Here is a 17,071-nt window from a genome sequence, read left to right as displayed (position 1 = left end):
CTGAAAATATCTTTATTTCATCCTCATTTTGAAGGAAATTTTTGCTGGGAATAGAATTCTAGGTTTTCTTTCATTTATTTTTCTCTTTCATTACTTAGATGGCCATGTCACTGCCTATTTGTTTTAATCATTTGTTTTACGATGTGACAGTCAGTCATATTATTTATTGCTCTTTAAAAAAATGTCTTTTTCCACCTTTTGGTTGCTTCTAAGAGTTTCCCTTTGTCAGAGATTTCCATGGTGTTACATTGACATGCAAAGATAAGTTTCCTTTGTAGCCCTCTGCTCAGGGTTCTAAGTTCTTTGAATGTGTAAGCAGCTGTTTTTCATCATTTTGTAAATGTCTTAGTATTATCTCTTCAAATATTGTTTCTCTCTCCTTATGGGATTCCAATTCTACATATGTTAGACCTTTTAACCATATCCCACATGCTTTTAATGTCCTTATATTTTTCTTTTTTATATTCTTTCTTCTCCATGTTTTGGTGAAAGATTATTTACAGATCTGCTTCTCTACATATTAATCCTGCCCTATTGTAACCAACCTGCTATTGATTCTAGTCATTAAGTTCTAATTTCAAATATTCTAGAATATCATATTATATCATATTATATTATAGAATATTTGAAATTAGATGTTCTAGAATATCCATTTGCTTCTTCATAATTTATTGGGCTGGTATTCACTAGTCCTCCATCTGTTTTCTCTTCTTTTCCTCTATTGTCTTAAACATATTATTTAGTTACTTTCAAGTACTTGTCTGCTAACTTCAATATCTGAGTCTTCTGTCAGTTGGTTTCTATTACTTTATGAGTCATATGATCTTGTCTTAGGTGTTCAGTAATCCTTTGCTGTATGCTGAACACCGTAGGGTCTCTCTACGTTATCTTCCACCTGCAAACACAGGACAGAGATGCCTCCTCTGCACTCTGATACACAGGTGGGGAGAGGCCTCATCACCCAATATGGGAGGGGCTGGGCTGGGTCTCCATTTTGGAAGGACTCAGTCACCTCTGGTTTGCCCCTATTCCTAAGGCACGGCTCTCCATGGAATTCAGTGAGAAGTCTGTCAGCACTAGACTCAGTCCTGCCCATAAGAAGTTTTCTGATAGATCTTTGGCCTCCGGGCCCACTCGGCCTCGAACCTTGACATAAATCTCAAGAGGGAGGCTAATCGCATACTTGGGACTCCTCCAGTCTCATTTGTTTGTTACTTTGCCCTAGAAACATCTTCTAGCTTTTCTGTCTCCCAGAAGCGGCCTTCTGCCTGGGGCCAAACCGGCGGTATCAGACGGGAGTCTGGAAATCAGCGACTCCCCCACCAGGATAAGTAGTTACAGATCTTCTGTCAGTCAGCCGATGCCCAGGGCCTTCATCTCTTGCCTGTTTTCAGATTCCTGCTACCGCAGGTCCATATTTCAATGCAGCACCGTAAGACTGTGGCAGATTTCAGTGAGGCTTCCAGAAGCTCCTGGCCTATCTCTTCGGCTCCCTTCCCAATGTCTTACTGGGAAAATCAGCTATGTGTCTGAGGCTGCCCTTTCCCACCACATCTCCAATTTTTCACTCCAGCCATGTGTGACCGGAAAAATGTTGCTATGCTCTCTTTCACTCCGTAGCAGCCCTCTGCCTCAGCTTAGGTCTCCAGAATCAGTACATTTCTGCAGAAAATCGAATAGCTGCTGCTCCCCAGTGCCCCTCTCAATGAGAATCCCTCCTCTAGGATTTCAGGCCAACTGTTCCTCATGCTTCCAGAGCACTCCCGCGCTCTTAAAAATAGGATGTTCATAGATGTGGTCAGTATCTATATCAACTGCATATTACACCTTGTACTACTAATTATGGGCAGCGAGCTTCTACATATTTGTAAGATACTTAGTAGTCTCAATATTTTCCAAAGTACAGTCCAAATATGCTTCTAAAATAAAAGCGCCAGTAAAATGGTTACTTCTTACCTCTTCATAAAACTTCACCTGAGGTACAGCTTCATTAATTTCATTCAAACAAAAATCTTTAAATAGCAAGAAACCTAAAGGAAAAGAATAAAACATTTCAGGGTGGGCAATAAGTTGAATTTTTACCCCACAGGGTGTTTTCAAAGTAATATGTTTATACCTCAACCTCTCTCCTATACCTTAAAAAAAAAATAAAGACTTCAAAGCTAATTATCCCCTAGAAGGAAGTACTCCGGGTAGGGTAAGAGCACCACGCGCCTGGCTCCTGGCTCTGGGGCTCCTTCTCTATTGCAACCCCCCCTCCCACTTTCACAACCTGCCTGGTAAACAGAGCCAGCCATCACTGATCCTCAGGACCGCTGGGCTCTACAGCAAACAGAAGAATAACCCAAGAAATAAGAGATATGGGTATGGCGTAAGTGTTGGGAAGAGTCCTCATAAAACTAGTAAATACTATGCCCACAGAAACAGGACTAAACTCCTGTCCTAAAGCGCTTTAAAGACCTTCTCAGCCTTTCCTCCGACTGCTAACTACCTCAAAGTCATTCAAAATCCCCAAATACCATGTGCCACAGCAGAATGCCCACTCCCAGATCATGCTCTGTTCCTTCACGGCTCCATGCCTCACCTTTAAGCAATTGGCACCTTGAACCTGGAATCCCGCCTCTACTACACAGTACCTGGTACACAGGAGGATAGACGCTTGCTGAACAAATGCTTATTTACATAACCCTTCCAACATGACTCTGTCGAAGTACTGAGCAGACTCCAATCGATGGGCTAACATATTAAGTCATACCCACCTTGGCCCTGGCATTTGCAAACCCACTGCTGAGGTTAATGCCTGGCACACCATCAAGCCTAAATCAATGAATGAAGTTGACTAGGACAGGGTGATACGAGACTGAGGGTGGAGATGACAGAAAGTCAAAAACAACTAAAAAGTCAGAAGAAGTCAGACGGAAGAAAGGCTGGCTGGAGGAAACAGAAGTCACAGAAGGGATTGGAAGGAAAGACTCGACAAAAGGTCTAAGGTGTAGGAAGAAGGGAGACAGAATTCCCCAGAAAGGACAGAGAGAGGCTGAAGACAGGTCTCATCTGAGGTTAGCTAAAGGAATCGGGTATCTTGACCCTGTCTGTCACTGTTCCATGAATTCCCCTGCACGGTTCCAGGAAGATGACCTCTGAAAATGGTAGATGCCCGGTGACTGGAACTCGGGCACGCCCACCTCATCTCCAGGTACTGAGGACACAGGGGCACGTGAAGCAAGGTGGACACTCAGGATACAGACAAACAGCAAGAGTTGACGGGGCAAATCTCTACCTATCCGTGTATTAATATTTTTATTTTAAATATGAGCAATGGTTACCTTTTTGCGCTCATGCTCGTTTCAAAGTTTGTTAATTTCAAAACCCCGTTGGCATCTCTTCTTTGACTCATGAGTCCTTCAGAAATGTGTGGTTTGAGTTCCAGGTATTTTGGGGTTTTCAGGTATTTTCTGATACTGATTTCTGTTTAATGCTGCTGTGGCCAGAGAACGTTGTTCAGGAGGATTTCAATGCTTTCAAATTAACTGAAACTTGGCTTTGGCCCCAAATTTGATCCATGTAGGTGAATGCTTCATGGACACTCATGGAAAACAAGTGTGTAGGGTAGCTTGTTTCTTATGCAAAATAAAAAGGCAATGAAGCCAAGTTGGTTGACAAAGGCTGAAGTCCCTCCTCCAAGTCCTTACTGAATGTCTCCTTATTCGATCCATTCTCAACAAAGGGCTGTTGATAGCCCCATTTATAATTGTGGATGTGCTCATCTCTCTTCAGCTGTGTCAGGGTTTGGTTCTCGTATTTCTGGTTCTATTTCGGGGAGAGAAAACTAAAATGAGAATGTGGATGGAGGCTATTTTGATCATACGAGAGATGTTTTTGCGGCGTCCAGACGACGGAATGAACTGATATGCCACACGCTGGCCACTGGCTTTGGGCTGAACTTAGAATCGAGGGGAAACTGTGCATCATGGCCCATCGTGCTCTCTGGGATCAAGGCTCTGCTTCTCCTCCAGCCTCTTCAACTGTTCTCTCCCAAGCTCACCACACTGAGGCCACGGGCCTGCATTCCACTTCCTCTCTAACACTGAACTTGGTATATATGCCCTCAGGGCTACCAACTTGCTATCTCCCCGACCCTGTGGATCTGCAGAGCTCAAGCACCCCTCCTTAGGCCTTATGGGGTTCTCATTCATTCTCATTCTCCTTCTCATTCTCTCTCTCTCTCTCTCTCTCTCTCTCTCTCTCTCTCTCTCTCTCCACATGTGTACCACACACTGTTCATGGCACTTGTGACTAGCACAAGTGACCACATGCATGTGTTTGTTTCTTCTTTATTATCTACCTCTCCCACAAACAACGGAAGCTGCTATGGAAAAGCCACGTCGGTCCTATCCTGTACTACACAGGCAGGAACAAGAACATCGTGACGCTGCGGGAACGAGGGAGGAAGAACCCAGGAAGGAAGGAGGACTGGGGTGGGGGTGCGGGAGAACAACGGGAGAGGAGGGAAAAGCAAGGAAGAGGGAGGAGGGACAAGGAGGAGGATGAGGGAGGGAGGGAGATGAACGAATGCACACCCAACTGCAAATGTGTCCACCTGACTCTGTGCTGCCATTTCCAGGGTCAGCATGTGGGAGGAGCCCAAGGCTGGCTTAACGCACCGCAGGGAAGAGCCCTCCCCTCAGCTTCTAACGTCTGCACAGACTGAAGCCCACTTTCTGTCACAGCAGCTGTTAAAACGGAGCAGCGAGAAGAAAGATGTTTTGCCTTTTGGATAAACTCTAGATAACTGTGTTGTAGGCCGAAAGTAATTTCCCTTCACTGGGCTTAAGTTACACACACACACACACACACACACACACACACACACAGATGAAGCATTTTGCAGTTGAGAACAAAAGCTAAAGGGCGAAAATAAGGAAATAATGTGCCTTCACATCAGTGTGATCTCTCCAGATTTTAAAGACTAGAAAATAGTGACTTGATGCCTGCTGTTACTAGACAACTGTGGAATGTGTTTACGCCTATTTTTATATTTGGACCGCTGCAAACTGCCTGCATACTGGTTAACTTTGGGGTATATATAACATCCAGAAGAAGTAAACCATCTCAATTTGTCAGAGTATTTTGCAAAAAGGAGGAGAAATAATTGTATTGCTTTTTATAAAATACCAGTGAGAACTTTTTATAATATACAAAGATAACTTTTATCTTCCTTTTTTATAAAATATCAATCAAGAACTTGTTAAAGTATCAAATATAAATTTCTATTAGAAATTATGAAATGTTACCTCCTAAAAATTTTTCAAAGGAGAAAGAAAAATATCAAAAATGTCTTACCAGAAATAGTATCTGTCCTAGGTTTTGCCAGGGAGATTCTAACGCTGGGAAGGATAGATTGTGTAATTGTAAAAGTTTCTGCTGATACTGGCTGATTTGACAAAGCATTTCTAAGTACCTACTAAGCGCCACTGCACTTAGTAGGGTGCAATGGTGAAGACAGATACAACTTCTCCCATAAGGGGCACACGGGGTTGTGTAAGGGACAGATAACAAAGAAGTAAGTGCACAAACAAAATAAGTGTAATTTATGGGAAATGAGACAAAGGAATTTTAAAAAGCACTGAGATGGATGGTAAAAAGAAGGAGATGAATGTCATACAGAATGCCAACAAGACCCTCTGGGCTGTGAGATGAACAAACCACAAAGTGCTTCAGATTAGAAAAGGCTAAAGTGTTCATCTCGCTCCTATTCTATAATGTATCAGAGGTCTTAGCCAGCACAAGAAGGCAAGAAAAGAAAATAAGTCCTTCGAAATGGAAAGAAAAGAAGAATTAACACTGATTCTATTCATAGACAAGCTGGTTATCTATATGGCAAATCCTATCTACAATGTAACTACCAGGATATATTGAATTTAGCAAGGCCTAAAGGTACAAGGCCGTTAGATAAGCATTAGTGACATCATTCTGATATGCTCACAGCACAACTTTTACACAGAATTTTAAGACAAGTCTATCTACAATAAGAACAGAGAACAGTCAATACTTAAGAAAAAACAGATATACAAGACTGCAATACTGAAAACTACAGAATATTACTTAATAGATATGAAAGAAGACCTAAATAAATAAAAAGATACACTCAGTTTATTGACTGGAGGACTCAGTATGGCTCAGTTTTGATCTTTAGATTCAACACACTGCCAATCATAATCCCTGGAGGTTTTTTAAAGAAACTGACAGGCTTTCATTTTAGAATGTCTATGGAAATGCAAGAATCCCCAAAACATGTTGAAAAAGAAGAAAAATTCCAAGGACTTACACTCATTACACAGTAAAACTAAATCAGTGGAGCAGAACAGAAGATCCAGAAATATTCCCTCACTTAGATGGTCAACCTATTTTCAACAAAGGCACTAAAGCCTTTATTGGGAAAAGAAGGTCTTTTCAACAAGTGGTATTGGAAAAACTTTCAAATGGAGAGAGGAAAAAAAAAAAAAAGAGGAACTCTTGCCTCACGCCTTATAAATAATTAAATTAAGGTTGATCACAGGGCACCTGGGCATCTGACTTTGGCTCAGGTCACGATCTCACAGTTTGTGGGTTTGAGCCCTGTGTCGGGCTTTGTGTTGACAGCTCGGAGCCTGGAGCCTGCTTCGAATTCTGTGTCTCCCTCTCTCTGCACCTCCCCTACTCATGCTGTGTCTCTGTCTCTCAAAAATGATTAAATGTTAAAAAAAAAAAAAAAAGATTAATCAGAGAATTAAATGTAAAAATAAAATTATAAAACTTCTAGAAAACGTATGGAATATCTTCACAGAAAATATTTATCAGAAGATTTCTGAGGCAGAACATAGGAAAAAAACAATAAATTAGACTTTATTCAAAGTTTTGACTATGTTCATCAAACGACAATTAAGAAAAGAGACCAGCCACAGACTAGGGATAAAATATTACATAAACTTAAATCTAAAAACGGCCTTGTATCCAGTTTATATGTACTTTTTTTTAATGTTTATTTTTGTGAGAGGAAGCGAGTGAGTGCACGAGCCAGGGAGGAGCAGAGAGAGAGGGAGACACAGAACCGAAGCAGGCTCCAGGATCCGAGCCGTCAGCACAGAGCCCGACACGGGGCTCAAACCCACAAACGGTGAGATCATGACCTGAGTTGAAGTCGGACGCCCAACCAACTGAGCCACCCAGGCGCCCGCAGTTTCACTTTTTAAAAAAGCCTCTTACACATCAATTTTTAAAGGAAAACCCACAAAAGAGCGCACATAAATTTGAACACTCACAACAGAAGAGATATAAACGACTGATAAGCACGTGAAATGGGCGCCACATCGCTGACCTTCATGCCAGTGGAAATTAAGCCACTTTAAGGAACCGCACACGACTACTTGAATGGCAGAGCTGAAAAGACTGGCGTACTGCTCATCGGCAACCAGGACTCTCATTCGCTGAGGACCATATACGATGCGTTGGACTCCTCAAGCCTCTGACTCCACAGGCTGGGGTGACTGGCGCTGACTAGCCCAGGGGACGCTGGGCCGCCCCTCCACAGTGGAGGGAAGGAAGAGCATGTCTGGAAAGCAGGAGACCCCCTCTCTTAGTACGGCCCTGCCCTGCTGGGAACGTCAACGCAAAACCACAAGAACCCAGTTCAGGCAGGAGTGCTAGCGGCGCCGGGCCTTCAACCATGACTGGCTGAGGAGCCTGCAGAAGGTCAAGGGAACACAGAACGGGCAGTGGGAGGAGGTAGTTACGAATGCCAGCCTCAGTATGGGGCCAGTTACAGAAACAAAGACCATAATTATCATGAGTAAGTCCTCTGTAGTGTGTGTGTGTGTGTGTGTGTGTGTGTGTGTGTGTGTGAAATGAGCATCTTTGTTTTCTCCCCCTGTTATTCTCTTACTCAGTAACGTAAGATGTACCTACTTTATACCCACAGCACTGAAGTGCTGTTAACTTTACATCGTGGTATTTAAGATACAGGGTATCAGGGGAACATCACTCATCATTTTGTGTCGTCTTCTGGGGTAGGGTTAGTGCACTTTGGTTACGTGCAGGACAGTCGTGTCATGGCGGTGGGAGTACGACCTCGTTACCATCTCTATCTGAGAACTAAAAACGGTCTACGGAGATGCACACGGTGCCAAGCTGACGAGGGACGGACTCGTAATGGCAACTCTCGTGCCAACTTAAGAGGGTATTTGGGGCTCAAATCGGCATTACAACTGGTGGGCGGTGAGTAAGCAGACTGCTCTCCATACTGTGGGCGGGCACCGTTCAGTGGGCCGAGTCCTGACCAGAAGAAAAGAAAGACCAGTCTCCCGCGAGCAAGAAGAAATTCGGCCAGCACACAGCCTTCGGACTTCGTCTGCATATCGGCTCTCGGGGGCTCTCGAGCCTTCGGCCCACTCAGCAGATTTGGAGTTGCCAGTCTCCATAACACAGGAGCCGATTCCTTACCATCAATTTCCCGCTCCGTGTCTGTCTGTCTGTCTCTATCTCTGTATATACGTACATATACACACACGTGTACACACACATACCCTATCGGTTCTGTTTCTCTGGAGAACACCTGACTAATACATATTTTGAGCAGAATGCATATTCACTTAGGAAAACAGTCTGAAAGTCTCATACGAACTCAAACACACACTTAACACACAACTCAGCAACTATTAGGTATTTACCCAGTGATGACATACGGCTCCAAAAAGACATACATGAATCCTCACAGTGGGTGTGTTCACAATTTGTCTGAAATAACCAAAGTCCATCGACGGAGGGATGAATGGCGATATTCTCACTCACTGGAATGCTAGTTAGCAATAAAACAAGACATGAACGCATCCAGCAAATAAGAACATGTCATTTTGCTTGTCCAAAGATGCAGAAATAAAGGAGTACATACTATAGAATTCTCTATATATGAAGTTCTAGAACAGGCAAAACGAATCTGTAGTTTAAATAAAATAAGAAAAGGGGACAGGAAATTGACCGGGAAGGGCATGAGGGAACTTCCTGGGGACGGAAACGTTCTGCGGTTTGATAGACGTGTGGGTTATGCAAGTTCACGCATTTATCAGAGTGAAACTGCTCGGTACTGCACGTACATTTCCTTTACACAAATATTAACTCTAACTAGCAGGTTTGCTTTCCACAGTAGCATGAGTTGGCAGTTCTAAAACTACTTGTGGTGTGTTCTAGGCTTATACAAATGAGTAAACACACTGAGGGTACCAGGAGCCTTCTTGGAAAAGAGGTAGGACAGAGAAGGAGAACAGAATGTATACTATAGTAATCGACTGGAGTGGGGTATGCCTTCGAGATCCACTTAAAAAAATTTTTTAATGTTTATTCATTTTGGGGGGTGGGGAGAGACACAGTGCGAGTGGCGGAGGGGCAGAGAGAGAGGGAGACAAGAATCTGAAGCCGGCTCCAGGCTCCGAGCTGTCAGCACAGAGTCTAATGTGGGGCTCAAGCTCGTGAACTGTGAGATCATGACCTGAGCTGAAGTCAGGCACTTAACCGACTGAGCCTCCCAGGCGCCCTTGAGCTCACTTTTTTTTAACCAGCTAGACACACAGAGAGACACAAACAGACACACATACTCTTTGTTCTTGTGCAAGACATAGCAGCAATGAACAGCTCTAGCGTACAAGCTTGGGGGCTCTAAACACCATGCTCTATGAAAAGGAGCTACAAGCCCTTGAAGGAAAGACTGGTTGATTCTAGGGCAGGACAGTGAGTGCCAGGTTGAGCTCTAGACCTCTTACCATCCCCAACAGTAAGGCAGTGCTCAGGACGATGAAGACATAGCAAAAGGACACAGAAACCAGCTTGACGAGACTCCCACCAGCCAAAACTAGGGCACCGAGGACACCAAACTAAATAGCACTGTAATGGATTATAACCACTGGATAAACTAAGGATCCATGAGTCCACACTGATAGATGGATTGGGGGGTAGCAGGCAGGCAGGGAGGGAGGGAGGAAGGGAGGGAGGAAGGAAGGAAAAGAAAAGAAAAAAGAAAAATGGAAAGGAAAGGAAAGGGAAAAGAAAGAAAGAAGGAGGAAGTGGAGAAGGAAGAAGGAAAGAAAGACAGAGGCAAGGAGGCAATGAGGGAGGGAAAAGGCAGGGAAAGAAGAATGAGGGCAAAGGAAGAAGGAGGGAAGAGAGAAGGAAAGCTCTTCCTCAGAGACAAATGCCAACTAACTGAAGAAATAATGGAGTATAGAAGTCAATGGATGCTGTAACAGAGGGTATTTACATAGCCTCAAAAGCAATTTCCCATAAATTGCTAATTACTTACAAAGGAAAACACCCCCACTTTGAGCCAGGGATAAAAATTAGCATCACCAGCACTGGAACCAAGCAGCATCGCAATGGGCTGGGAACAGCCCATCTAGAGTTTGCGGTCTTTCAGACAAAATGCATACTCCGAACCTAACTGCTCTGAGAGAGTAGACAACCCAAAAGAAAGGGACATTTCACAAAGTTGGCCTGTGCCCCTCAAATGCATGGAAGTCCAGAAACCCAAAGAAGGCTAAGGGACTTGGCTGGATTCAAGGGAAGACATGGCGGCAAAGAAAAGCAAGCCTGACCCACGACTGGGTACCAGGGTAGGGAAGGTCACAGCCAAGATGGGCAGTCTGGGAACAACTGACAGAATCTGGATATAGTCTGTGGATCAGACGACAGTACTGCCTGGGGGTCACGTTTCCTGATATTGAACATTGTAGTGTCATTATCTAAGGGTATGACCTTGTCCCTGACACACACGAACTGAAATAGATGATGCTCCAGAGGCGTGAGGTCTCCAAAGTGCTCCCATGTGCTTCAGAAACAAATCACCGTGAAAGACGGGACGGCAGAGCAAAGGCGGCAGGTGTGGACGACGGCGCCGCTAGCCGAAGGGAGCAGAAGAGCTCCACGAACCTGTTCTCAGGACTTTTCTCTAAGTTCAAAATTAGAGCAAAGCATAATGCTTCCATGTATGCAGAAACAGAAAGTTACAAGAGAAAAGGCAAAGCCATAAAAAAGAACACGACTGAGGGGCACCTGGGGGGCTCAGTCGACTAAGCCTCTGACTCTTGATGTTGGCTCAGGCCATCATCTCACGACCCGCGAGATGGAGTTCAAGCGCCACATCGGGCTCCGTGCTGACAGCGCAGGGCCTGCGTGGGCTTCTCTCTCCCTCTTCCTCTGCCTCTCTGCCCCTCCCCTACTTGTGTGCATGCATGCACGCGAGCTCGCTCTCTTGCTCTCCCTCAAAAGAAAAAAAAAAGAACATGACTGGAGTTCTATATATTCATTGGAAAAGGAAAGGGAGTTGTGCTAAAGAAAAAGAACTGAAAATTAGCTTTTAACAATTAAAATTTTTATTGCTATAAACCTAGCTTTTCAAATATTTATTACCTTTATAATTATTAATTTCCTGTCCACCTAAAAGCTAGAGTTCTTTGAATAAACACAATATAATAGGAAAGCTAATATAATTTAAATAGAGCCATGCTTATAAGCTCCACTATAATTAAACTTAATTCTAAGAGAGAGGGGAGAAAGTGATTTAATGTAGAAAATTAGAGCTACATGTTCCAAGAGTTCTCTAAAATATTTTTTCTAACAACGTGAAGATTATCATTTTGTGCACTGCATTTCTGTATGGCCTTTAGAATAAACCACACTGTGCAGCCATTCCAAACCCCATTTGTTTCTAGAAATGTTCTTCAACTCCTTCAAGCACCTCAAAAAAATTCCTTACAACTTGTCATCCACTATCACAGCACCCACCAAGAGACAGTTCCATAAACCACACTAGACTGTCTCTACACCAGGATTAGAAGTGTTACACGGCAGACCTTGTAGCTTAACTTTCCATGTAAACAAATTAACAAAACAGGTGTTGGGTCTCTAATATTAGCACGTTTTTTTTTCAATTTTAAAAGGAACGGTCTTAGGGGTGCCTGGCTGGCTCAGTCGGTCAGGCATCTGACTCTTGATTTTGGCACTGGTCATGATCTTGCAATTCGTCAGTTCGAGCCCTATATTGGGCTCTGTGCTGACAGTGTGGAGCCTGCTTGGGATCCTCTCTCCCTCTCTCTCTCTGCCCCTTCCCCACTTGTTCGTTCTCTCTCTCTTTCTCTCTCAAAATAAATAAATAAACAAAACAATAAAATAAAAGCGGGGGGTGCCTGGGTGGCTCAGTTGGTTAAGCACCCAACTTCACCTCAGGTCATGAGTTCACAGTTGGTGGGTCCAAGCCCTGTGTTGGGCTCTGTGCTGACAGCTTAGAGTCTGGAGCCTGCTTTGGATTGCGTGTCTCCCTCTCTCTCTGCCCATCCCTCACTAGCACTCTCTGTCTCCCTCTCTCTCTCTCTCAAAAAGAAACAAACATTAAATAAATAAATAAATAAATATATAAATAAAAGGAAAAGGTCTTGGATCATCTAATCTCCATATTTCTTCAATTCTAAGATTCTATTACTCTAAACAAAATAAAACTAATCAAATCAGAGAGGCATGGAATGAACAGCGAAGAACACATAAATGTTAACTAACGGTCATGAGGTCAAAGAGAAGAAAATCAGACATAGCACACTGGCTACTTGGAAAAGCCCACGAAGGTGCCCAGACAAGAAGAGAGGTGAGCACCATGATGGTCCGGAATCAAAATAAAATCAACCAAAGACAGCGAACATGTACCAGAGTTCTGCTGTGCAAAGTAACAAGAATCCCTTACCAATCAAACAGGCTTTTAATGAATAAAGTGTGACATTTCATACATTAGTGAAGAGGCATTCAAATAGAACATAAAGAATAAACTATTTAAAAGATTGCCTTGAAATATTAGAATTCATCTTTTGCTTTTTACCAAGAGATAATGGAACCAAGAGATCCTTAAATTTTAATTTGAAATTTCAACTAATTAGATTTATTCATAAATTTGCTGCACACCCACTGTTGGTAGAATATTTCTATATACTAGTAATAAATAGTGGGAAATTTATATTTAAGCACAGTGCCATTTGTAATAACACTAAAAATAGAATGCCTGAGAATAAATCCAAGCAAATATATACCTGATTTGTATGCTGAAAATTATAAAGCACTAATGACCAAAACCAAAGCAGATCCAAACAAAGAGATACCATGTTCATAGATCAGAGGACTCAATATTGTTGGAATGTCAATTTTCCCCAAATCAATCTATATAGTTAACAAAATCCCAGTCAAAAATTCAGTCAGAATTTTTGTAGAAATCAATAACTGGTTTAAAATTTTGGAGCACCTGGGTGGCTCAGACGGTTGGGCGTCCAACTCTTGATTTCAGCTCAGGTCATGATCCCAGGGTCGTGGAATTAAAACCCATGTCGGGCTCTGTGCTGACCATGAAAAATGCTTAAGATTCTCTCTCTCCCTCACCCTCTCCCCTCTTCTCTCCCCATCTGCCCCCTCCCCTGCTCATGTGTCCTCGCACTCTAAGCAAATAAACAGATTTTTGCCATTTAACCCAGCAATCCCCTCCTAGGTGTTTACCCAAGAGGAATGAAAGATGAACATTCTTATATTCACAAAAATACCTACCACAGATATTTATGGTAGCCTTATATACCAACACGCCCAGACTGGAGATAACCCCAGGTTCTTCAATTGGCAAGTGGCCTGTAATGTGTCCATAAGATGGGACCCTGTCCAACGATACAGAAGAATCGGCTACCGAGACTGCACCATGAGTGAAGCTCAGACACTTTGCTCAACATGAAAGAATCAGACTCACAGCTACATAGTCAGCAACTGTGCTTACGCCATTCTGGAAAAGGAGTAAACGTAGGAACAAAAACCAGATCAGAGGCTGGCAGGGGGTGGGGAATGGGATGGGGGCTGACCAGGAGGGACACGGGAAAATCCGGGGAGGTGATGAACTGCTCTAAGTCTTGATTTTGGTAGTAGTTATACAACTTGATACATTTGTCAAAACTCAGAGAACTGTATACTCTAAATGGTGATTTTTGCTTCACCTCAATAAAGCTGACCTTCTCCCCCCGCCGAAAAAAGTAATGTGAAAGAAGAAAGAAAAATAAAATTGAGTACCTACAACAGACCAGGAACAAGGCTCCAGAGATGTTCCTGAACAGTGGCTATAAGTGGGCCACAAAATGGGATCTAAAATTCCAAGAAGCCAATGTCTGGTCACTTATATGGTCGTCGAAGTCTACCAAATGTTCTTCATAAAGCACACATTTGTACGACAGATAAAATCATTCACGCCCCGAGGCATGGGAGCAAAGAAAGAAATTATAAATATTTTTGAAAACACAGAGGTCGGCAACAACTACCCTCACATGTCCAGGATACACGATATTCTTGTAAAAATGAAATCGTAAATGATAAACAGATAAGCAAACTCATAAGAAAAAAGAAGAATACAAATGGCAAAAACTCTCAAAGCGTGTTGCCTCCCTCCTGTCTGAATATTACTAACCTAAATTCCCATTTCTTCCAAGTTCTTCCAAGTTCCAACAGGAATAAATATAAAGTGAAATAAATATGTAGCCAATTATATTTATATCGATTTCATCTAAACCTGAAATATATTTATTTTTATTTGACTCTACCAAATGAGGACTTCCGCTTCTTCATTTAAAACTTGACAGGAGAAAATTATAAATGAAATCTAAGTTAGAATACTGTCAAATCCAAATTATCCCTCCTGCCCCTGATTTGAATTCCACACATACATGTCAGTAAAATACTCTTAGATTAATTAATGGGTTCATTTGTTTCGATAACGGGGGAGACGAGGGGCCCAGAATATTGAGAATCCAGTAGACAAAAGGCACAAATGGTAATGAACGTGGCCAGAAAAAAATTCATGGAATGTTCCCAGCAATTAGCTCTCAACTCAAAAGGGAACAAAGGAAGTCAACTGGAGAAGAAGACGTGGAAATACAGTGGCTAGAAAACTCCATGTAGAGTCTTCTAACCGCTGCCTTACGTGCAGCCTTTTAAAAACATTCTATCACAAAATGAGAGAAAAGAAAGGTCACCACGCTAATACTGTTTCTTGACTGTAGTCAGTGTTTTCATCTGTCACAGTTCTGTGCACATCCAACAGTAACCAAACTGACAATTAAAAGTGAGATTCAAAATAACTTAAGATGAAACAGAAAGATTATTCTAGTCAGCCACCCGATACTTGTTTCCCAAAGACTTCTGCAGGAGCACCTGTTAAAACTGGCTTACGCAAACGGGAGCACGAGCGTGCGCACCACAGAGGAAGCCATGGCCAGGACACAACGGGTGGGCATGTGTGGGGCGCGCGCGGTCCTGCACCTGACGAGTCTGAAGAAACAAGCAACAGTCAACCAATCGATACATGTGTATTTGCTTTGTCATCACTCCTGAGGCTACCCACTTAGGATCTGAGTGCTTTTCTAGTGGACAGAAATACAAACATCTCATTTAAAACAAAAGAGAATCGAGCGCGATGTATTTGTGGCACCCTGAGTGTGAAATGAAGGGCTTCTCAAAACAATTGCAATCTCACTGGAGGTATGGACAGACTTACTGCACCACACTAGCCAATGCCCAGTGGGCTCTGTAGGGGACAGAGGCACCCCTTCCTTAGGCGCCCCACTGCCACCTCGCCTGGCTCACCGCCAAGTCTCCAGGCCCCGTCCAGGCCCTCCGACGCTGCTGTCCTGGATCTGCTCCCGCAGCCTCCCTGCTGTTGAACTTCTCGGCGAAGCCGCACAGAATGCTGGGCCTCCTCCAGGGCACGTGCTGGCCCACCGCTGGCCCCGAAGCACAGTGTGCGCCCCCGCCGCCACACCGAGGCAAGCCCCGCAGCTCAGCATGCTTTCAGATGCACTCGATCCGAGTGAGGCCGGCCCCTCTCCTCCCAGCGCCCGCCTCAGGCGAGGGGCCACTCCAGGCTGGGGAACGTCCCTCTCTGCTCTCGGGGCCCTGAGTTCTTAGCACTTTCCAGGCACGATCCCAGGACCCTGCAGCTATCCACTTTTATTTTACGAATATATAAAACAGTTCAGAGTGTGAGAAATTCACTGAGAGGCACGAAGTGAAAAGTTCCTGTCCCGCCCTGTGCCTCACCTTCCTAGCCCTGCGCCTCCCCATCACCCGCCAGGAGCCGCTGCTATCGATTGGTGTCCTGGCGTCTCTTCCTGGCGTGTGTCACTTCTGGGCCAGGGTTGTTAAGAAATCAGTGTGATTTCCTGACCCTCTTTCACCCAGCTCCGTGGAAAGGGCTGCCAGTCCTAAGGGACCTCAATGCCACATCATAGGACAAACTTAGCACATGGAGCAAAGCCTCCTGCTAACCTTAAACCCCTGCCCTGCACTGTTACCAGTAAGAAACCTTTTATTTTTTTTAAGTTATTTAATTATTTATTTATTTATTTTGAGAGAGACAGAGACAGCGTGAACAAGGGAGGGGAAGAGGGAGAGGGAGAGGGAGAGAAGGAGAGAATCTCTAGCAGGCTCCACATGGCCGGCACAGAGCCCAACTCGGGACTCAAACTCGTGACACCCTGAGATCATGACCTGAGCTGAAACCGACAGTCCGACACCTATCCAACTGAACCACCCAGCTGCCCCAAACTTCTTACTTTTTAAAGATTTTATTTATTTATTTTGAGAGAGAAACAAAGAGAGGGAGGGAGGGAGAGGCAGAAAAAGAGAAAGAGAGAGAATCCCAAGCAGGCTCAGTGCTATCAGCATGAAGCCCGAAACGGGGCTCAAACCCATGGACGTGAGATCATGACCTGAGCCGAAGCCGACGCTCCACCGACTGAGCCACCCATGCGACCCAAGAAAGAGACATCTATGTGTACATTTTGATCTGTTACAGGCGCTTGTTACCTTCTAACACAACATCAAGGCAGGCACAAAACGAACTCCTGTTTCCCACCACACTCCACGCACTGCCCACGTCAGCCAGTTTTCCACAACACTCTCCCTTGGACATCTTGCTATCCTGGTCTTGACAAGCCCTTGGTCCCTCCTCATGGCACTGCACGGCACTCCGTCCCACGGA

General features: G+C 44.0%; 1 protein-coding gene across 1 annotated transcript in view; it reads right to left on the bottom strand.

Annotated features, from left to right (window-relative positions):
• GRK3 (G protein-coupled receptor kinase 3) overlaps positions 1 to 2,026 on the bottom strand; it is a 67,866-nt gene extending 65,840 nt beyond the window's left edge. The window contains exon 1 of the mRNA XM_029922437.1: positions 1,957 to 2,026. The gene's annotated coding sequence lies outside the window, so the exon portion shown is untranslated. The remainder of the gene's footprint in view (positions 1 to 1,956) is intronic.
• Positions 2,027 to 17,071: the final 15,045 nt, after the last annotated feature.

Source organism: Suricata suricatta, chromosome 14 (genome assembly GCF_006229205.1).
Source record: "Suricata suricatta isolate VVHF042 chromosome 14, meerkat_22Aug2017_6uvM2_HiC, whole genome shotgun sequence".
Classification (NCBI taxonomy): Eukaryota; Metazoa; Chordata; class Mammalia; order Carnivora; family Herpestidae; genus Suricata; species Suricata suricatta.
The sequence above is the reverse complement of the archived record's forward strand: the minus strand, read 5'-3'. Positions and strand labels throughout refer to the sequence as shown.